This window comes from Peromyscus leucopus, chromosome 15 (genome assembly GCF_004664715.2).
Source record: "Peromyscus leucopus breed LL Stock chromosome 15, UCI_PerLeu_2.1, whole genome shotgun sequence".
NCBI classification, from domain to species: Eukaryota; Metazoa; Chordata; class Mammalia; order Rodentia; family Cricetidae; genus Peromyscus; species Peromyscus leucopus.
Window position 1 is genome coordinate 36,382,131 of NC_051076.1, and position 23,565 is coordinate 36,405,695.

The window sequence follows — 23,565 nt, forward strand, 5'->3', positions numbered from 1 at the left end:
GGGAGAGAAAAAGATATGGTCCCCGACACTCTATTTTTCTTAGAAATAAAGTTCCCATTGTGAAATTTAATCTAGAAAAGAGCCCTATTTTACTATGAGTATTTTTGTCCTTATTTTTTCTTTGTATGAGAAAATTATGACTTATAGAACTTTAGTTTTAAGCTAACGGAGGGAAACACATTTTAAGAAGTGTTTCTTTCCTAAATATAAGCTTCATCAAAAATCCACTGGAGGCTGAACATTAGACCAGTTTCAAATTTCAAATATCTATGATTCTAGTCAAGTACTGTGAGTTTTTTTTTTTTTTTTTTTGGTTTTTTCGAGACAGGTTTCTTGTGTAGCTTTGCGCCTTTCCTGGAACTCACTTGGTAGACCAGGCTGGCCTCGAACTCACAGAGATCCGCCTGCCTCTGCCTCCCGAGTGCTGGGATTAAAGGCGTGCGCCACCACGCCCGGCTTACTGTGAGTTTTCTATGCCAGGAAACACTTCTGAACATTTCTGGTGCTCTGTCTGGAGCTTGCCTTTGCAGACTAGGGCTGGTTTCTTGTCCTCTTTCATAAATTGAGCCTGGTTTCCCATCCTTTCTAAAGGGATAACTTATTTTCTTTCCTCTTCCTCCTTTATTTTTTTAAATGTTTTTAGAGACAGGGTCTCTCTGTGTAGCCCTGCTATCTTGAAACTCACTCTGTAGACCAGGCTGGCCTCGAACTCACAGAGATCTGCCTGCCTCTGCCTCCTAAAGTGTTGGGGTTAAAGTCATGCGCCAACGCTGCCCTGCATCTATTATTTCTCTTTAAAATTCTGTCACCTCCAAGCACTTAGAGCAGCATTGTAAAATGCTCCCAGTGAACAATTGTGGGAAGAGTCAATAAGCAAGTAAGTACCTGCGTGACTGGATGGGGTTCTGTCCCTTTTCTGACTTTTCCAAAGAACTCAGCAGGAGGCTCCAACACTTCTGGATCCCTCAACTCCACTGACATCGGATGAGCATCAGGGATCTCGGGCCCCACCGGTTTAGGCAGGATTCCTCCTCTCTGCACTGTCACAGTGTTTTGTAAGAATTCCTGAAGTGCCTTGAAGTCTTTGGGCAGAAGGCGCCAAGTACAGCTACATCCATAGCAGGTGCCAATTACTCTGTTCCCTGAAGTCAGGAACCTCAGTTTCCAGTTCTGATTGGAACTAGGTTTGGGACTATAAATGTCACTATTTAGGAAGAAAGTCATGAAACTAATAGAATGGACTCTTTTTTTTTCTTAACAGATCCATGGCCTAAATTGCTCTTGCTGACCAGATGATGAGATGATTAAAGGCCTCTTCCTAGAACACAGCAGGGACAAGGAGATTGAAGCATTTTATGCCGGGAGGCCCGCTCCGTAGTCCAGTGGGCTGTTGAACAAACTGTAGTGGTCAGAACAGAAAGTTCTTCCTCAGACACACATTTAAGTCTTTCTTTCAGGTACAGCCACAGCTTCCGTTGCCTCATTCCACAGAATGATGTTTCTAAGGCTGGCCGCTATGGCTCATGGAACGCAGCCTAATTCCTTCTGTTTTAGAGTATATGCCGAATGTTCAGGTTGGGGCTCTTCTTGAGGCGAGGCAGTTCTCAGCTTCCTGTCTGGTGACAGTCATGGCCCTTAGTCTTGAAGAACACTCAGTAGAAACACGTTAGGACCAGGAGGGCAGTTTTTGGAAAGATATTGGTAGGACTGCTGGCTTCAGGGCCTCTGAGAGTTTAGAGTCCTCCAAGAAGTCTCATGATCTCTCGAGCCCTCTCACATTCCTACCCAAATTTCAAAGATGTTACTGCCACAGGTCTTTCTTTGGACTGCCAGCTCCTGAATAACAACACAGAAACTTTCTATTAGTTATGAAATGTGGGAATTCTGCCATTCGGTCCAACGACCAATTGAATGGAACAGTTTGTCCCAATAGGTGTGGTCTTTTCCAAAGATAAGAGACCCCTTAAGAACCCGTGGGGGAAGGGTTGCGCTCTCTCTTGGGCTGCTCAGAGCAGGCAGCAAGTGGAGGGGAAGTGTGGCTTGCAGTTTGGTTCCAGTCTCCCCTGGGCTGAACAGCAGGACAGCCACAGCTAGATCAGCGGCAGCATCAACCTTGTTCTGTGTTGTGAGTGTACCTTATTGATTTTACCTGTTAATAAACCTGATCCTTATCTTGCTATAATGCAACTTGGCCTTAGCTTAGGCTTTTTCCTAACTAGCTCTTAAAACTTAAACTAACCCATTTATACTACTCTGCGTTTTGCCACGTACCTTATTACCTCTCAGTACTGTACGTCCAACTTCCTCTGTGTCTGGCTGACAAATCCAATTCTTTCCCAGAGTTCCTATCTCTCCCTGGAAGTCTCACCTATCATCTCCTGCCTAGCTATTGGTCGTTCAGCTCCCCCCACCCCCAACAGGGTTTTTATGTGTAGCTTTGTGCCTTTCCTGGAACTTGCTTTGGAGACCAGGCTGGCCTCAAACTCACAGAGATCCACCTGCCTCTGCCTCTCAAGTGCTGGGATTAAAGGTGTGTGCCACCACCACCTGGCTATCTTTTTTTTTTTTTCCCCTTAGATGAGAAAAGAAAAAGTGTTAAAGGAATTACTTCATTTATTAGGAGCTAACTCATTGCACTAATTTTGACATAGTGATTCTAGCTCCAGGGTTTGCCTTGGTGCCCTGCCCCACAAAGGCTCCTTATGGCTAGGAGCATTTGTTTTAGCTCTTGTCTTTTACCTGACAGCAGAAAACAACACAGAGCAGAAGAAATACAGTGTTGGTATTAGAAAACCCTTATTTTGAATCCTGGACTGATGACTCACAGGCTTTGTGACTTTGGGCAAACTACTTCACCTCTCTGACCCTGAGTTTACTTTTCCATAAAAGTAGAGAGAAAGTATCTGCCTTCCAGGAAGATTCTGAGCAATTATGGATATAAGTGCCTGGCAGACAAGATACATCAGGGCTATCTATTATTAGTCATCCTGTTCTCTCTCTCTCTCAGTGTAGTCTTCTGACCTCAGTGGGAGCTTCTTCTCCATAACAGCTTCTGTAATTCAGACTTCCTCACTCTACCTTCTCTGTAAATTACTTCAATATTTACAACATCTATTATCAAATTAATGATGAATTTATATTTTTGTATTCACATTCTTAATCACTGATTATATTGGAAGCCTTGGGGGACATTAGATCTCATGGTGTTCTGTATATTCTAAGCATGCAAAGAACACTTGGAATGAGGTAGAGCTAGGACATCAGTGTGTGTCCCCCGCCCCCTAGTTCATCTACTGGAGACCTCATATCCAGCATATTAACAGGTATGTTAATAGTATTTGGAAGTGGGGTCTTTTAGGAATGCAAGAGGATTAGATGAAATGATAGTGGAACACTCCTCCCCAACTCTTTACTAGTGAATATCCAGAAACTTTGAGAAATTAAATCATCCCCAAATCAGATCTTATTTTGTCCGATGGAAGCACATAGCTCCCAACCACTTGTCTCGGTTGTCTTGAACCTTGTGAACTTGCTTCTCCATTTTGTTTGTTTTCTTCCCTTTGCCTTGGAGGGAAAACTATTCATGTATGTGACCATCCCAAATTGTGTAGTGATAGTAGTCTGGTAGGAGATTGTTACCTGAGAAAGTGGGATGAGAGCCACCTCCCAGAGAGACAATCATTTGAACACACATAATCACCTAGCATTTTCTTTGATTTCTTGAGTCTTTCTTGCTAACAAACTTTTTCCAAAGCTGTGATAAGAACACAGATGGGGGAAGTGGTGAATTTTTGGATGTGGGGTTATTGACTCTACAGAGCCCTATTTCTCCTCAGTGGTGTGTGTCAAGATCACAAGCACATCCACCATCTTCCCAATTAGTATCATTTCCAGAGTTCTTCAGGGCCTTCTAATCATCTCAATTGTCATCCGGGGTGTGACCTAATATTTCCCTCCTCATACTGCTTATTACCTGAGGTATCAGCAAAGTTGAATGGGATGGCCTAGAAGGGACAGACTTCTTAATGATTAGAAGACTAACTAATCTGAATACAAAAAAGCAATTTCTCTATTTCTTGCATCTTTCCTCAGGTCACTTCATTGTGGTAGTGGTGCTGGGAACAGACATGGACAAATAATAGCTCCTAGTGCTAAGAAGCTAGTGTAGAAGGGTAAAGGTGATATATAGTCTGTTTATAGTTAGATTGGAAACGTCAATAGCTGAATCTCCTTTCATACAGAATGGGTTTCAAGGTAAAGTCCTGACCTTTTCCCTCCTGGGGTCTGCTTAAGGGAGCATTGGTACCTTACCAGCGGCCACACCACTGAAGAAAATCTTTCTCCCCATTCCAGAAACCATTAGCTGATTATAAATACTCATCTAAGGGAGAACTGCATTTGTACTGGAAGGGGAGATGGACAGTACTGTGTTTTTGAGAATCCTAAGACTGAGTTAGTTTATGCAATAGACACAATTTTACGGTAGTTCTAGGGTTAAGGCAGAAGTAATTTGGCAGATTTTCTTTGTTGCAGTCCCTAAACCCATCCTTTTTCGCCTACGAGAAATTATTATTATTATTATTATTATTATTATTATTATTATTATTTTACAATTTAAAGCTTGGGAATACAGATATCTCTGGCACAGATCTGGCCAAATGAAATGTGAGATCAGGTTTCTAAGCGGACTTCTGAGCAGGTCTGTTAAGTGGACTGAGCCATCACCTACATGGCTTTTCAGCTTCCATCCTCATTTTTATTTTCTGTTAGGGACATGGTTATGATTCCTGGAAGTAGGCCAGACAATTTGTAACAAAGTAACCTGCTAAAGATGGTGTTACAAAGAAAGAAAGGGAACCTATGTTCACGGTGCCACTGTGGAGCCTTAGTCTGGATTCCATACATCAGACATTTCCTTATTTAAAAACAAAAAAAAAAAAAAACAAAAAAAAAAAAACCCTACTCTTTAGTTAAGTTTAACCAAATTTGTGTCATTTGCAGTCACATAAGCTCATGACCAATACACGGAATATGATGAGGAACTCAAGAGGTCTCCATTGAAATTCTTTTTCTTTCGCTTATTTCTATGAAGCATTAGGCACAATTTACATCTCTCACTGAGTTCGCAGGTCCACTTCTGTAAATGTTAGTAGTAATTCTCTGTCTTTAGTGTGTTTCGTGTTGATTTGAAACCGCACCTCAGCTCTCTGGGTATGCAGTGTTATGACTATAGCTCTTCCAGACTATGTTACGTGCTGGAGATTACATTTCTGGTGTTTCAAAGGCAATCCATGTCCTACTAGGCGTTGCTCTGGTGGGGAGTCTGCATAGCGGCTCCATTCCTGTGACAGGTTCTGCCTGGGTCTCCAGATAACATCCTCTGAACTCTTGATGTAGGTGGCATGCTTCCAAAGTCCTTGCATCTTGCAGAATCATTTGTCACATGGACATAGGCAAGACTTCATGTGTGGTGCTGTAGAGCTATGAGCTATGTCTGTGCACATACAAGCCACATCTGGGGCAGCTGGGGGTTTTGTGTTGGAATTGGGAGCAGTCACTTGAGACAGTCCAGGAGAGTGTTGAGTACCTGAGATCCTTGTTCTTAAGATAGACCTTATGGTATAGGCAGTCCCCACTCCCCTCTGAGATTTCATATATGTCTTCCGGGTCTTCTGTTCCGAGAAGGTTCTTTACCAGAGAGTCATTTGTCCATATTTTTTGGTCTGCTCTTAAATATGTTTCTTTACTTCCAAATAGATAGGGTGTAAATTTTCCATATAGTTTTGCATTATTTCTTTGTAAATTATATATTGTCTTTTGTAGATGAATTTCTAAACAGTCCTAGTAAATAAGAAACACAGAGCCAAATACAGAGTTAATAGCCAAAGAGATCAGAGCAATAGCCACGACTAACTTTAGCTTACCACCAGAAGTACCTTCCCCAGAGAGAGAGAACTTCTTCCTGTCTGACTTGTCTTTTTATTGCCTTTCTGTTCCACCTTCTCATTGGCTCTAAACCCAGCCACATGACTTTCTTGTCACTGCCTGTCTATACAGACCTCCAGGTCTCTATGGTTGGTACTGGGATTAAAGGTTTGTGTCACCATGCTTGGCTGTGTCCTTGACCACAGAGAGACTCTGTCTGCCATGTGATTGGATTAAGGCGTGTGCAACCACCATCTGACTCTGCTTATGGCTCGCTATGACCTCTGACCCCCAGGCAACTTTATTTATTAACATACAAATAAAATCACATTTCAGCACAAATAGAATATCACCATAGTCTTCAAATAATTTCTTTCCTCTAACATCTTACTCTACAGACAAGTATAAAGATCACCATGTAGCTCCTGCAATGTTTTGCTAAGAAGTTTCTTTCAAACATGCTAGTTCATTGTGCTTAAATTCTGACACTCATAAAAACCTAGGTATGTCCAATCTGCTATATGAAGCTGAGTATAGCTACAAATATGGTCTAACAAAATCACAAGCTTATTTAAAACATTTTAAGACCTTTTCTTCTTTTCCTTTTTCTTCCCACCCCCCCCACCCCCCAGCCTCTGCCAGAGGCCGGTTGAGTCCTCAGCTGCTGTGTGGCTCATCTGCACCTCGCCCCAGGCACCCAACGAGCTCAGAAGCTCTCTGCTGCTGTGAGCTGGCTCTGTGAGACTTTTTTAAAAGTTCAGTTGAGCATTTCTTGAGCATGAGCTTTGAGGTGCCAATGTCATGTCACACTGCCAAAGGTTGGACATGTTTGCTAGAACATGAGCACAGTTCTGCCAAGTTCTTTGTCACTTTATGACAAAGGTGGTTTTTCCTTGTGACTGGCTTATTTCTTATTTCCACCAACATCATAGCAGAATGTCCTTTACTGTTCACAGTTCTATGAACATTCTGATCATGACACATAGGGTAGTCCCCCAATGCCTTCTCTTCTTCTGAGTCCTCTGGTATTACAATGAACACTCCATGTATGGAAATATACAAATTTACTAGCTAATTTCTCAAATTCTTCCGGCCTTCACCCTTTGCCCAGTTCCAAAGCCACTTCCCTATTTTCAGTTATTTCTTGTAGCAATGGCCTCATGTTTGGTGGCCTTTGCCTCAGTCTGCTTTATGGTACTATGGCAGAATATGATAAATTACATTGCTCATAAGTCATATCAATTTACTCGGCTCACAGTTCTGGAGGTTGGGAAGCCTAAGAGCACAGAACTAATGTCTGGTGAGGGCCTTCGTACCACATGATCCTGCATCAGAAGATGGAAGGGTGAGAGGGCATGGGACAGGAAGGAAGGAGGAGAATCCATCCAGTCTCATAGCACACACACTCACTCCTACAATCCTGCTCTCGTGATGTAACAACCTATTGAATATCCCACTTCTTCAATACTATTGCAGTGTAGGTTAAGTTATAACACACAGACTCAGGGAATACATATGAGCTATATTATATATAATTGATAATGTATTATCAGTTTTGGGGTGATTAAATGAACTATGGATGAACCAGTCTAGCACAGTGTCTGGTACCTAGATAAACTGAAATAGATACTTTAAGGTTTGAAGTTATCTATCTTCCTAAGTGAAGCCACTGAGACTGTCTCATTAAGAGGCACTCTCCATGCTTGGGCTGGTCATCGATGTATACTTGAGATGAGCCCTCAGTGTGCAGATGGACAATATTATAAATTATATTTATTTTCATTTTACATTTACACATGATATAATTTATAAATAAAAATTCAGCAAGGCATGGTAGTGCTTAACTTTGATCTCAGCACTCAGGAGGCAGAGGCAGGTGTATCACTGTTGAGTTTGAGGCCAGCTTGGTCTATATAGTGAGTTTCAGGCCAGCCGGGCTATATAGTGAGACCCTGTGTCAAAAAATAAATTCAAACATGGATGTATATTAAAAAGGACTTGACAACTTCAAGCATCATCATCATCATCATCATCATCATCATCATCATCTAGGATGCTTGTTAGGAAAGCGACTCTAGGGTCCTGAAAATGTGAAAGCTCTGGGAATGATCCTCACAGACACCCGGGTTTTAGGATTGATAATTAGAGGAAACTCTTTTTATAGTCCCAAGACTTGTGGTAGCAATTTCATCTAGGATTCTGGACTCTTAATATTGGATTTCTTTTTTGACTCCATATAACACAACAGGGGTTAGCACATGATTAGCAACAAAGGTTATGAAGCTTAAAGCTCACCTTCATCTGTTTGAGTCTAGACCTGCTGAAGACAAAGTTGAGAAGTTGGTAAAATTTATCTTCATTTTAGAGTCATCGGACCCGGCTTTTCCTGCAGGTTCTCTGCACCCTCATAATGACTCAGGTCTTACAGGACCTTTCTTCTTTTCTTCTCTCTCTCTCTCTCTCTCTCTCTCTCTCTCTCTCTCTCTCTCTCTCTCTTTCTCCTCTCTCTTCCTTAAAAGAAATGTGTATTTATTTATTTTGCAAATTGAAAAATTGTATTTCAATATGATTTTTTTTTTGAGATTGTAACTACATTTTTTCCATCTCTTTCCTCTCCAGACCCTCCCATAGGCCCTTCCTTATTCTCTTTCAAATTTATGGCCTCTTTTTTCATTAATTGCTGTTACATATATTGTGTGTTGTGGGGGTATGTTGTATGTGTGTGTGTGTTTCTAAATACCTAAATACAGCATGCTTAGCCTGTATAATGTTACTCGTATGTGTATGTTTTCAGGGCTGACCATGTTTTGTGTGTGTGTGTGTGTGTGTGTGTGTGTGTGTGTGTGTGTGTGTGTGTGTGTATGTGTTTCTAAATACCTAAATACAGCATGCTTAATCTGTATAATGTTACTCGTATGTGTATGTTTTCAGGGCTGACCATCTGGTACTGGATAATCAACTGGTGTGCTTTTCCCTAGGGAAGACTGTTTCTCCATCTCTCAGTTACCTATAGTTTTTTGTGTAGGGTTGAGGTCTGGTGGACTTTCCTTGTCCATGTGAGGCTGTCTATTGGTGTAGTCCTTGTTCAGCTCATATTTAGGCAGTCATATTGGTGAAAATTTATTGATGTAACTCCTGACTCTGTGTTTCTTTGGCTCTTACAATCTTAGCCTCTTCTTTTGAAATGCTTCATGAGCCTTAAGTGCAAGAGTTGTGCTGTAGATCAGTTGGAATGGGCTCCCCAACTCTGCCTTTTATTGGTTGTAATTTTCTGTTATGGTCTCTGCCAGGACCTTTCTTAATTCCTATTGAGATTAGACCATGTCCTCATAATACAAGTAATTCTCTTCAAATTTTTGTGCCTTGTGGAACTGTACCACTGGTAATACTGTATCTTGAGAAACTACCTGGAAAAATGGACGAGAAGACTTAGGATTTGGAGTCATCTATGTAGTAAGTACTCAGAAGCACACGTTGAAGACTTACCACCTCGCAGGACCATCCTAAGGACTGAGCACCTGAAATGAGGAGGAAAACAGTTTTTACTTTGAAAGAATATGAAGTTTAGGGTAGAGAAACACACACAAACCATAGAGATGACTGTTGTAGTATGGATACTGTCTTTATATTTCCTGTTGTTGTAACAGAACATTTCCTCTTGGGTTCCTTATCAAGAAAACAAATTGAGTGCTGGGCAGGTGGTGGCACACGCCTTTAATCCCAGCAATTGGGAGGCAGAGCCAGGTGAATCTCTGTGAGTTCGAGGATAGCCTGGTCTACAGAGCAAGATCCAGGACAGGCACCAAAACTACACAGAGAAACCCTGTCTCGAAAAAACCAAAACCAAAACAACATACACACAAAAAGAAAACAAATTGATTTATCATAGTTCTAGAGCCATGAAGGTCAAGTTTGAGAGCCTGCCCTCGGTCCTTCTGATACGGTACTCTGCAGTCCTGAAGTTGTGATGCAGGGTTGACATCAAGAAAGAACAGGCATGTTAGAGCACTCGTTTTATAATAAAGCCCCTTTCTTGATAACTCATTAGGCTGTGAATGGATTAATCCAGGCATAAGGGTTCTACCAATGACCTCCTACTGACTTTGGAAATAAAAGTGTCCAATACATGGATTTTGGGGAACAGACATTTAAACAGTACCAGACATTTAAATCGTATCAGATCTAAGCAATTCCCAGGAAAGAAGAGCCTGTCTCTATTTGGAGGAGACAAGAAGGGCTTCCAGAAAATGTAGTCCAAGAGCTGGAGGACAAGCAGTTAACTAAGAGGGATTCTGGACAAATTGGCTTGGCAAAGACCCAGAGCGTGAAAGAGCTGGAGAATTTAGAAAATTGAATTTTTTTTTTTTTTTTTTTTTTTTTTTTTTTGTGTGTGTGTGTGTGTGGCATTGTTTGCGGTAGGAGGTTAGGAAATGGGGCCCAGCCATGTAAACATGGCAGCTTTATATACTCAGAAACTGAGCCATGAAAAATTTTGAGGCAGAAAGACACCCAAGGTTTATGTATTATATCATTCCAGCAGCAGAAAGAACAGATTAGAGTTAACATCAGCCAGGGGGGAGGGAGGAGAGAGAGAGAGAGAGAGAGAGAGAGAGAAGAGAGAGAGAAGGGAGAAGAGAGACCTCTAGGAAGTAAATAATATTGACCAGATGAGGGATAGTGAGGGTCACAGAAGAAGAGGGTGGGTTTGAAAAGTAAGGACTATGAATCAGAAAGAGTTGGTGATTGACTGATATAAACAGACAGAGAGAGAGACTCAGTTTCTAGCTTTAGCCATCAGGTGAATGGTTAGGACTGCTTCTTGGAAATAGATAACTAAGTAGTTACTTGACCTTTCCAAGTCTCATTTCTTTGTTTGTAAGATGGTAATGTAATGTATCCAAGAGGCATTCCGTTCATGAAGACTACCAAACCATAATAGCGATCCAAGAAAATCATTCTTTTAAAATATTAGAATGCAGAATTCACTGTCCCCAGGCAACACAATGCTGATGACTGCATGGATCTTCAGAAAGGCTTTAGTTATGGGTGTGCATACACGGAGCCTTGGTACTTAGTCAGAGGGAGGGAAAGCAAAGCACTATTTGTAGTTACCTAAGGGTTGGGGATGGGAGTATGCGGTGTAAGGCCGGAGGTAGGCATGGGAATATGGTTTCCAATGCATTTCCTTCTACATAGCTTATTTGCTGCCATGACTGTATTATTTAAAAAACATTAAATTAAAAAGGATAAACTTCTGGCTGACTTTAATGGTAGAAACTTAGGCATGTGTTCAGTGGTTCCCACCCAATCTCTTGAGGTTCTTTTACCTCCATTCCTGTGTATGGAGGTAAAATCAAAAACAAAACCAACAACAACAAAAATAAAAAGCATGTCTTATTTTTTCTGGCATTTTCTGCCCACCTGTCTCCCTTGGCTAACTCCCACTGGGACGACCTTTTCCTTTCTGTTACGCCCTCATCTTCCCGTACTCCCCCGATTCACGACATTCTCTTCTTGTCTTCTCATGGGATGCTACAGCTGCTGCTGTGATTTTTCTCCTGTTGGGCTGTAAATGTTGACTCGCCTCTCTCTACTCATTAGGCTTTCTTCCCTTTGCACCATTTATAGCTCATACGTGTTCATAAAATATTCATTTAATGAATGAGTCCTGCTGTGAGGAGTAGTGACTTTATGTTCCGGACTTTTAGAAATACTTTCTATTTCAAACTTTTTTACCCTCAAGCTCTGGTCAGGCTACTGTACTGACCTCTTCGCTTTCCCAACGTTTCCTTAATATACCTATCACTGTTCACCTGTTTGGGTCTTATAACTGTGGAGTAACAAGCAGAAGTCCTTCAGCTTTGATGCTGATATAAAATTTTACATGATCCCATAGTGCAAAGGCATCCAGTTGCCTGGAAAGAAGTTGATTGGCTTTTCCTCTAATTAGGATGGGTGCTCTCTGGAAGAAGAGAGATCCCTACTTTGTGCCCCTGGTATCCTGCGCAGCAATTGAATGAATAGTAGGTACCCAATAACCAAGTGCTAAACTTAAGTGCCAGAAATAGTGGGTGTATTGCTCTGTGCTGAGGGTGTCTACCTAGAGTTGTAGATAACTGAAACTAAAGTGATTAAATGTATGCAGAAGTGGGATAATAGTTAAGTGTATGGAATTGAGAGCTAGGCAAAGCTGAATTCAAATTCCTTTTCACCATTAACTGGATGACTGTAGCCTAACCCTTTTCTGAGCCTGTCCTCATCTGTAAAACATGCACAGATATGCTGTCTGCTGGAGTTATTAAGACAGTTCACTGGCTAAGCAAAGGCTGCAGTATATGATGGTCACCTGGTATATGCTCAGTGTTATCTCACTGAGCATGTGATGCTCCCCAAATCACGTGACTGTTCAACTCCAAAAAGCTTGCAAGGCCAGGCAGGTCAGTGGCAAGGGTGTTAAAGCTGCAAAGGCTGAGGGAGGCTCAGCTAGAGAGGGAGAAACTAGGGATGAGACTGTAGGAAAAGCCAGCTGAGGGTACTTGCCTCTCAAATTGAGTTTCTTGTTAGAGCTAAAATTTGAAAGACGGGGGTAGCAAAGCTTTGGAGGTGTGGATACCAAGCACCACAAAATGATTAAAGCAAAGTGGCTGGCTGCCTGGCTGCTGGCCTCTGCTCCTTATCTCAGAAATGCAGCCCTTGTGAGCCTCTATCTGATTCATTTGCAGAAATACCCTTTTTTGTAGGTGGGGAGAAAAGGAGAGGGCTATCAAAGGTAGCTTGGAGGACTTGAAGGACAGAATATTTCAAGGGGAGGATCTCATAGGCTCTCCCAGGGTCTTTTAACTCCTTGATTGCCAGGAACTCAGATGAGGAAAGGCCTGGGTTAGTTTTTATTCAGCTCAGTGCTTTGTTGACAACAGAGTCTGTCTGACTCACAGGGGGGTCAAGTGACTTCAGCCTCTCTGATGAGTCATTGCATTGTCTCGCTTCCACTAATGTCCCTGCAGCTGGAGCCTGCTTGTTTACTGAGGAAAAGCTCCAGCTGTCTGCAGGTACCCACGTCTGAGCTCGCCAGCAGAGTGGAGCAGCCTTGATCGCAGGAGCTTTTGATCTCATGCCAGTCCCTTATGTGTAGCAATTGGTAGGAGTTGTGGGGTGTAATGTGAAGATGCTCTTTCTTCTCATTTGGTATCAGGACCAGCAAGTGCTTAGAGCTGGAGCCCAAAGGATGGAGCAAAAGTTAGAAGGTGGCATCAAGACTGCTATATAGCACTCAGGATCCCAGCAAGACAGATTGTATGTCTACTACGGCAATTGAAGAACACTTAATAGAAAGATTATTCACGAAGGTAAGGGTAGGGTTCTGGAGAACCAATAAGGAGTGCTACAGGGTCTCAGAGAGAGCTGGAGAATAGGTGAGCTGTTGATAGCAGCTGTGCAGGTCAGTCCCTGGGGAGGACAGCAGAGTGGGGAAGGAGAGAGCTGGGTGTAAACAGGAATATCTAGTACAGGTTACTAGGGAGGCAGGTCAGTCACCACTTGTGTTTTTCCAATAATAAAGTGGGAACAACTCTCTATCTACTTCAGTGTTGAGAGAGGAATGAGACCAAGGCTTTGGGAAGCTGGGAAAGGGTTTGCAAAGTTGATTGTGAGGATGCAGAACAGCTGCTTCTCTTCAAGGAGGGGAGGTGCAGTATTGATTACCAGTGTAAGTTGCTCACTTCCCATTTGCTTCACCAGCTGTTCTGGAGACCCCCCCCCCAAGTGTGTAGGTTGTCTCTGATGTAGGCTGATCATAGTGAATGGAGATGGGTGGGCCCTAAAAAGCAAGACAGGCAGCATGAATCCCATATCGGTTTTTGCTGACCCACTTTCAAACGTTTCTTGAGGACCTTCAGAATACATAAAAAGAATAAGGAGTGGGGTTGACATGGGCAAGACATAGCCACCACTCCCTCAAAAGCTTGCCATCTACTTACAAAGAAAGATACATATGGTTTGTCAATTCCTATGTCAATAGATGGAAGGAATGTGAGATATGAAATATCTATCTCTAAAAAGTAATGCAGACACATCTGCAAAATGTGATAATGCAGATGAGAGGGACCAGCATTAGGTTGGGTCAGTGAACAGGAACATGGGGAAGAATGGACTTTTGCACTGGAAACTGGGTCTTGAGGTGCCAATCATTCTGTTGGGTTGTTATTATCTATTTAGGTTTAGGAATAACTTTTTGAAAATGAAGGTAAGACATTTCAGTGCACTCTTTGAGTTTATATCTGTATTTCTTATTTTTTGCTTTTTATTCCCAATGATATTAGGTGTTGAATTCTGAAGGTTCTCAAGAAATGCTTGCTAAATTACTCAGGAAAAAAAAAAGAGTATTTTTACTACCTTATTGGTGCCTTATTTGTTTGAGATGAGATAACAGGTAGGCCAGAACCTAACTGTGGTGATGTCTCTGTGTGACTTTTTCTACTGCACTTGAAATATGTCTGATGCAAAAGAGAAGTCTCAGTGAGTGAGTTTAGCTTATGCTTTTGACAAGTCATCTGTGTAAGGGTGGTGTGTGCATATACTGCCATCTTAGTCATTTCAAGATAGAACATGGCTTTCCTGTAGATGACAGTCTATTAAGAATGTGTGGCATGCCAGGCATGCTTCTGTTCTCTCTTATTTCTTTTTTTGTTTTTTTTTTTTTTTGTGATACATATTTTTTATTTTACAATACCATCCAGTTCTACATATCAGCCATGGGTTCCCCTATTCTCCCCCCTCCCACGCCCTCCCCTTACCCCCAGCCCACCCTCCATTCCCACCTCCTCCAGGACAAGTCCTCCCCCGAGGACTGTGATCAACTTGGTAGACTCAGTCCAGGGAGGTCCAGTCCCTTCCTCCCAGACTAAGCCAAGTGTCCCTGCATAAGTTCCTGGTTTCAAACAGCCAATTCATGCAATGAGCACAGGACTTGGTCCCACTGCCTAGATGCCTCCCAAACTGATCAAGCCAATCAACTGTCTCACCTATTCAGAGGGCCTGATCCAGCTGGGAGCCCCTCAGCCTTTGGTTCATAGTTCATGTGTTTCCATTCATTTGGCTATTTTTTTTTCAATAATTGAGTAAAACTGAAATTTATTATATGCCACAGTTGTCCTAGGGACCTCCATGCTATATATATATATATATAGCCTGTATGGTTCTATGGGTTGTGGTCTGATTGTTCATTTTATATCTAGAATCCACCAATGAGTGAGTACATACCATAACTGTCTTTCTGGGTTTGGGTTACCTCACTCAGGATGATTTTTTCTAGTTCCATCCATTTGCCTGCAAATTTCATGCTTTCATTGTTTTTCTCTGCTGAGTAGTACTCCATTGTGTATATGTACCACATTTTTTTCATCCATTCTTCCGTTGATGGGCATCTAGGTTGTTTCCAGGTTCTGGCTATTACAAATAGTGCTGCTATGAACATAGCTGAGCATGTATCTTTATGGTATGTATCAGCATTCTTTGGGTATATGCCCAAGAGTGGTATGGCTGGGTCTTGAGGTAGTTCGATTCCTAATTTTCTGAGAAACCGCCATACTGATTTCCACAGTGGTTGTACAAGTTTACATTCCCACCAACAGTGGAGGAGTGTTCCCTTTGCTCCACATCCTCTCCAACATTGGTTGTCATTGGTGTTTTTGATCTTAGCCATTCTAACAGGTGTAAGGTGGTATCTCAGAGTCGTTTTGATTTGCATTTCTCTGATGATTAAGGATGTTGAGCATTTCTTTAAATGTCTTTCAGCCATTTGTAGTTCTTGTTTTGTGAATTCTCTGTTTAGCTCTTTAGCCCATTTTTTAATTGGACTGTTCAGTGCTTTGATGTCTAGTTTCTTGAGTTCTTTATATATTGTGGAGATCAATCCTCTGTCAGATGTGGGGTTGGTGAAGATCTTTTCCCAGTCTGTTGGCTGTCTTTTTGTCTTATTGACTGTGTCTTTTGCCCTGCAAAAGCTTCTCAGTTTTGAGAGGTCCCATTTATTAATGGTTGTGCTCAGGGTCTGTGCTGTCGGTGTTTTATTTAGGAAATGGTCTCCAGTGCCAATGTGTTCAAGAGTGCTTCCTATTTTCTTTTCTATTAAGTTTAGTGTAACTGGATTTATGTTTAGGTCTTTGATCCACTTGGACTTGAGTTTTGTGCATGGTGACAGATATGAATCTATTTGTAATCTTTTACATATTGACATCCAGTTATGCCAGCACCATTTGTTGAAGATACTTTCTTTGTTCCATTGTATAGTTTTGGCTCCTTTGTCAAAAACCAGGTGTTCATATGTGCATGGATTAATGTCAAGGTCTTCAATTCGATTCCATTGGTCCGTATGTCGGTTTTTATACCAGTACCAAGCTGTTTTTATTACTATAGCTCTATAGTAGTGTTTGAGGTCCGGGATGGTGATGCCTCCAAGGGTTGCTTTATCGTATAGGATTCTTTTAGCTATCCTGGGTCTTTTGTTTTTCCATATAAAGTTGAGTATTTTTCTTTCCAAGTCTGTGAAGAATTGTGTTGGGATTTTGATGGGGATTGCATTGAATCTGTAGATTGCTTTTGGTAAGATTGCCATTTTTACTATGTTAATCCTACCTACCCATGAGCATGGGAGATCCTTCCATTTTCTGATATCTTCTTCAATTTCTTTCTTTAGAGATTTAAAGTTCTTATCAAAAAGGTCTTTCACTTGTTTAGTTAGTGTTATCCCAAGGTATTTTATATTATTTGTGGCTATTGTAAAGGGTGATGTTTCTCTGACTTCTTTCTCAGCCCTTTTATCATTTGTGTATAGGAGGGCTACTGATTTTTTTGAGTTGATCTTGTATCCTGCCACTTTACTGAAGGAGTTTATCAGCTGTAGAAGTTCCCTGGTAGAGTTTTTGGGGTCACTTATGTATACTATCATATCATCTGCAAATAGTGAAAGTTTGACTTCTTCCTTGCCAATTTGTATTCCTTTGATCTCCTTTTGTTGTCTTATTGCTCTAGCTAGAACTTCTAGTACTATATTGAATAAATATGGGGAGAGTGGACAGCCTTGTCTTGTTCCTGAATTTAGTGGTATCGCTTTGAGTTTCTCTCCATTTAATTTGATGTTTGCTGTTGGCTTGCTATAAATTGCTTTTATTATGTTTAGAAATGTTCCTTGTATTCCTATTCTTTCTAAGACCTTTATCATGAAGGGGTGTTGGATTTTGTCAAAGGCTTTTTCAGCATCTAGGGAGATGATCATGTGGTTTTTTTCTTTCAGTTTGTTTATATGGTGTATTACATTGACTGATTTCCGTATGTTGAACCATCCTTGCATCCCTGGGATGAATCCTACTTGGTCGTGATGGATGATTGTTTTGATGTATTCTTGGATTCGGTTTGCCAATATTTTGTTGAGTATTTTTGCATCAATGTTCATGAGGGAGATTGGTCTGTAGTTCTCTTTCTTTGTTGCATCTTTGTGTGGTTTGGGTATCAGGGTAATTGTAGCCTCATAAAAAGAGTTTGGTAGTGTTCCTTCTGTTTCTATTGTGTGGAACACTTTGAACTCTCTTATTTCTAAAGTTCGAAAGAAAGAGAAGACAATGATGGTATTAGTCTCCTGAGGTTAACTCTCACATTATTGTAAAGTTTAAAAATAGTGTTTTGGCTGTGTTGATGTCCATGAGCTGTACTGCTACTGGAGACCATACTGAAGAGAACCCTTAAAATTTGTGATAAGGACGCTGATGTGTAGCTCTCCACAACTGATGGTTCTGGCAAGGGTGTGGGTGGGGAAGGACTCAGTTTTCTTTAAGGGACTGGCCACCAGGAGTTTGACCATGCTCAAGTGGACTTTTTGTTTGTTTGGCTGTTTTTTTTCCTTTTTCTTCTTTTTTTTGGGGGGAGCGGAGGTGTCCCAAGGTGGGGGAGAGGACCTGGGAAGACCGGGAAGTGAGGGTGCTGGGGGGTTTGTGATGTGAAATTCCCAAATAAACAATAAAATATTATGGAAGAAAATAGTGTTTAGCACCAAAAGACTCGCATAAATGTTGATAGTTTTAGGTCTCTGGTTCTCAACCTTCCTAATGCTGTGGCCCTTAATACAGTTCCCTGTGTTGTGGTGACCCCAACACAAAATTATTTCTTTATTACTTCATAACTGTAATTTTACTACAGTTAGGAATTGCAGTGTAAATAGCTGATATGCAGGATATCTAATATGTGACTCCCAAAGGTGTTGTGACCCACAAGTTGAGACTCACAGTCTAGGCAGAGGAAGGGAACGAATGTTAAAGTGATGTCATTGGGTCTTTGGGTGACTCTTAGTGGCAATGATCCCATCTGGGACACCGAGCCCAGGGTCACAGAGAGAGCCCTTCTGCAGGCTGCACAGTAGTTGAGATACAGGTCAGTTTGGTAGGCGCTCTGGGAAGTCAGCTGAGTTCAACCAACCTGAACTTGGAGACCAAACAAATTCGGCCAATTTCATTCTTGTCACATTGTAGTTTAACAGAAATAATCCACATTGATCTCCCTTTGTCCTTGAATGGCAGGATTGAGATGGCAGATTGTCATATGTAGATTTTGTTCTCTCTGAGTCACATGAAGCCAGCTACTACTTCCAAATAGAGCACAATAAACACCCCCAGGTGATGGTGTGGATGTGCAAATAGATGAAGTTCTTCAGAGGCAATATTTATGAAAACTGTGCTATTAATGGAACATTTAAATTTTTTTTTGTCCTAAAGTTTTATTTTAAAATCTGCCCTAGAAAAACAGATGTGGCAAAGTAGAACCTCCCATACCCCTCTCTGTAGGTCTGAGCATCTCTTAAAGTGCTTCAGCAAAATCCCATCTTTTTAACCCTGACTTTGTTTCTGAGGGACCTCTGACCTTTGGCAACTCTCTGGCTTGTCTTCTTTCTGCATTAAGATGGCCCTCTGTGCTTCCCTTCCTTCACTGGAGCATGGATAAAAGATTCTTCAAAAAGAAATCTACAAAGCAACTAAGTTGAGGTGTGTGGGTCCTCTCAAATGAGACATGCATTTCAACCTCTCTAGCTTGCACTGGATTCCTCCTTGAGTGCGGCCCTTCCCTCTTCCTGACACTAACCTCTCAAGGCAAATGGATGGTAATGTGTGTCCTGTTGGAAGAAGAGAGTATTGAATATCCCCAGAATAGTCTCACATCATAGTTCGGTTTTAAAGCTACAAGAATAGATTTATAATAAAACAGAACTGTGGAAACGGATATGAAAATAGAAACTATATTGCATGATACCTTTCTAAATAAGTAGGCTGCTTCTCCAGAATGTCAGGGCTAGTTGTATTCAGAGACTGAACAGCATTGAGGTGCTGCACTGAAGTGAGATCTGTGAGATCCCGATGAGAATTTTCCTGGTAGTCACATTTTCCTTATGTCCACATGTCTTCCCTAATAATTAACCTTTTTTTCCCCTAATAATTGAGAACATTCTAAAATGCTTTTGAGAGCCAAGGCTAAATCTTCATACAATGAAAATTTCAATTCCATTATCAAAACTGGTAGTTTTATGAACCCTGTCAATCAATCAATCATACTAAGTGTTCCCTGAGTTAATTACCAGTTACTTAGGGCTTAGCTGGAGTCATCTGGTAGGCTGAAAGGTATGTGAGTGGATGAAAACTGTCAGACTCATTACTGTTCCTGGAAGTAATATGGTGTTAAAATTGTTATTGTAGTAGGGGATGTAGACTGGGAGGAGGGTTGATAGTTTCCATGTGGAAAGCTATGAGGGTTCTTCACAATAGAAATCCTAAGGCAACCACTCACTGTGCCTGTACTATTATGTAAGCAAACAGTACCTTTTTATTGCTTATAGGGTGCTGTTTACGATCTATACATCTGCTATCTGCTATCTGCTATACATCCTGCTCTCTCTACTGTCCTCTATTTCCTCTTTGCATCATATAAGACCAAACATTATGCTGGGTGGTGGTGGCACATGCCTGTAATCCCAGCATCCAGGAGGCAGAGGCAGGTGGATCTCTGTGAGTTCAAGGCCATCCTGGTCTACAGAGCTAGTCCAGAACAGGCTCCAAAGCTACAGAGAAACCCTGTCTCAAAAAAAAAAAAAAAAAAAAAAGACTAAACATTTGCCAGAGAATAAATGAAATCGACAGATAATCACCAAATGAATCCACTTGCAATGCTTAAATGGTGCATTTCTGTTAATGAGTTCCAAGATCTTTCCAGATATGGTCATCATCTTTAGCTGGACAGAGACATCATTATTTTCCTTTCTCTATAGTTTCCTGTCTTCATGTTTCCTAAGTGGATCCTTCCATTCCTTTGTGAATCCATTGGTGCAATCTACAGTCTACACATAGCAGACTGTCTATGTGTGCTCCTGAATGCTCATTTCCTCTTTTGGTTAGTGAGAATAGAGAAAACTTTCACGGTGACTTTGGAATCTACATGTTGAAGATAGCAGTGTGTCTGTTAGACTGGACTGCATGTTACATGGAAGAAAATCACAATGATGGGTAGTTTTTTGTTTGTTTGTTTATTGTTTTCAGTTTGACACACGTTAGAGTCATCTGAGAGGAGGGAACCTCTGCTGAGAAAATACCTCCATAAGATTGGGCTGGAGGCAAGCTTGTGTGGCACTTTCTTTATGAATGGTTGATGTGTAGGATGGCCCAGTCCACTGTGGGTGCTATCACTCCCTAGGCAGGTTGTTCTGGGGCATATGAGGAAACAGACTGAGCAAGATAGGAAGAACAAGCCACTCAGTGGCATTCCTCCATGGCCTCTGCATCATCTCCTGCCTCCAGGTTCCTGTCTTGAGCTCTTACCCTAACTTCCCTAAGTGATGGAGTGTGACCTGAGAGTTATAAGCTGAACCTTTCTTCCCCAAGTTGATGTTTTATCATAGCAATAGAAATCCTAAGGCAACCACTCACTGTGCCTGTACTATTATGTAAGCAAACAGTACCTTTTTACTGCTTATAGGGTGCTGTGTAGTTTATGATCTATACATCTGCTACGTAAGTGGCCTACTTGACTGATAAAGATTAATCTATTTTATTGATAACTAAATCACTAGGGGGCATTTTTGAATGTCTAACTTACTAAGAAGAGAATTATTCATAATTTCTAAAAGCCATGTTATAAGAATGTCTCAACAGGCTTTTGCAATGTCATAAGTGGCACCAAAACCTAGTGTCTTAATACAAAACCATTTTATTGTCTCTTGGGTTATTTCAGGAAGGCTTGGTGCTCAGGTTAATAACTATAGCACAGATCAGTTACATAGCCATGCAATGTGGTTAGTTTAGCTTGTAGAGTTGACAAATTTGGAACCATCTGGAGGAGTTTCAGTGAAGAATTGTCTAGATTAGGTTGGCCTGAGGACATACTGGTGAGGGATTTTTTTTTAACTGGGTTAACTGAAGTGGGCAGGCAACATCATTTTCTAGGAAGGGAGACCTGGATTATGTAAGCGAAGAGAGCTAACTGAGCACTGGCATCCACGTACTGCTTGCTCTCAACTCTTGACTGTGGGTGTGATGTGACCAGTTGCTTCAGGTTCTTGTCCCCTTTGATTTCCCTGCTGTGATGGACTGCGACCTGGAATTCTGAGCCAAGTAAGTCCTTTCTCTCTAAAACTGCTTTGGTCAGAGTATTTTTTATCATAGCAACAGGAGAGGAAACCAAGACAATGTAGAAGCCCATCTGTATGATTTGTGCCTGTGGGCTCAAGTCAGGGAACTATGATTGGTCACTAAGAAGCTTGTGGTACTGCCAGATGGGGTAGGTACAAAATAATCTAGACTGTGTTGGTAGTAAAGTGGTGAGCATAGCTGCTATTCAAGATGCTATAAATCACCTGGCTGGGGTGTTAAGAGTATCCAACAAGAATGTGAATGTCTGTTACATGATAACCTGCTAGGCACTGGTAGTACAGATATGAACCAAATGCTTTTCTTGTGGTTTCTTTACAGTGTTTGTAGGGAAGAGACAAAAGCTTAAAGTTGTGTAGAAGATGAGTGTTATAAAGAAAAAGAAAACAAGGAAGAATATTAAGTACCTGTTATAGTACAGTTTTAAGTTGAGGGGTTAAGTAAAATGTCCCCCAGAAACTAATTTTTTTGGGAAAAGTAAAACCGTAAGGGGGCCATGAGAGCACAGGGCTCATGACTGTCATGTCTATCTGAAGGAAGACTGGTTCATGAAGAGGAAGGAACAGTGAAAGCCTTGGGAAGAATGTTCTAGCGTTTCACAGGAAAAAGAAGGAAAGGGCGTGGCTATAGCAAAGGGAATGGCTGGAGACAGTCAGAGGGAACAGGGAATAGCTTCGCCTGTCTTTGTGTTGACTTTGGCATTTAGTCTGAGTGAGTGAGGCAAATACTGGCGGTCTGTGGAGAGGTAACATGGTGGGCTTACGTTCACAAGCGTCGTTTTGGTTAATGCATTGGGTAGTAAAGGTGGATGTAGGGAGGCCAGGGAGGAGATCGTTGTCGTAATCTAGACACTAGATGAGATTTGCCTAGATCTATGTACAGTCACAGAACAGCTGAGAAGCAACCAGATTTTGAAAGTAGAACCAGCGGGATTCCTTGGTGGGCTGAATATTTGGTGTGAAAGAAAGAGAAGTCAAGAAAGAGAACTGGGGAGATCTGGGTGCACAGGCCCCAGGAAGGCCCAAACGTCAGGGCCACTGGCTGGGAAGATCTTTAAAGGAGTTTTAGCAGCTGAACTTGTGGGTATTTTTTGGAGCTTATTTTGTTTAAAAAGATGAACTTGAGCCAAGATTTCAGGCAAATGAGCAAGAAAGTTCCCTTTATTTTGTAAGCTCATCACAAATTCACCAAGCAGTCTGGAATGTATGGTGTTAGAGAGTGAGATCAAGAAAAGGGGTTGGAAAGCAAACATTAAGGCCAGTTAGCCTGTTCAGCCTTCCACCTCAGCTGGCTGAAACCTTTGAGGAAAGAAGAAAGATGTATTTACCCCGCTGTAGACTCTAGACTTCCAGAAAGTCCCACTGAGTGCAACTGTAACTTCAGGTCTGTGTGGCCTGAAGTTCCCACTCATTGTGCAGTGTTTGTTACTTTCCTATCTTTGTTTCTAAGGTGAATATTTTTACAGCTGAAAGAATATGGAAGAATATATGTCCACCTTAATCCTTCCAGTAACTACACCCAATGCAGTAGCCAAAATGATGCTTTGCAAAGATTTTTTCTTAATATTTTAACTTGTGAAAGAATAGACATTAATAATTATTAATATTATAAATAATTTAAAAATTCCAAGCATGTAAGATTAACTATTAGCAAACCCATACTTAAAAAAATAAGCTGGCTCTCTAAGAAAAAACATGTAGTCTATAGTTTGTGTGTGTATGTGGTTTAAACATTTTTAAATCTTGCATGCACCCCAGAGGGGGAGATGAAAACACCATTTTGTTTTTTTTGGTTGTAGGGTACCGATAAAAGGTCTTTCAAAAATACCCATCTTTAAGAGCAAGGCTATTTTGTACATTCATTGTAGTACTGGATGTTCAGTCCAGAGCCTTGCTGCGTGGCAGGCAAGCCTGCTGCCTCTTACTGATATCTACAGACAAATACCATTTCAAAAACTTGAGTT

The 23,565-nt window shown here is 41.3% G+C and overlaps 1 pseudogene; it reads left to right on the forward strand.

Annotated features, from left to right (window-relative positions):
- The first annotated feature begins 11,058 nt into the window (after window positions 1–11,058).
- LOC114690004 lies at window positions 11,059–22,857 on the forward strand (annotated as a pseudogene).
- Window positions 22,858–23,565: the final 708 nt, after the last annotated feature.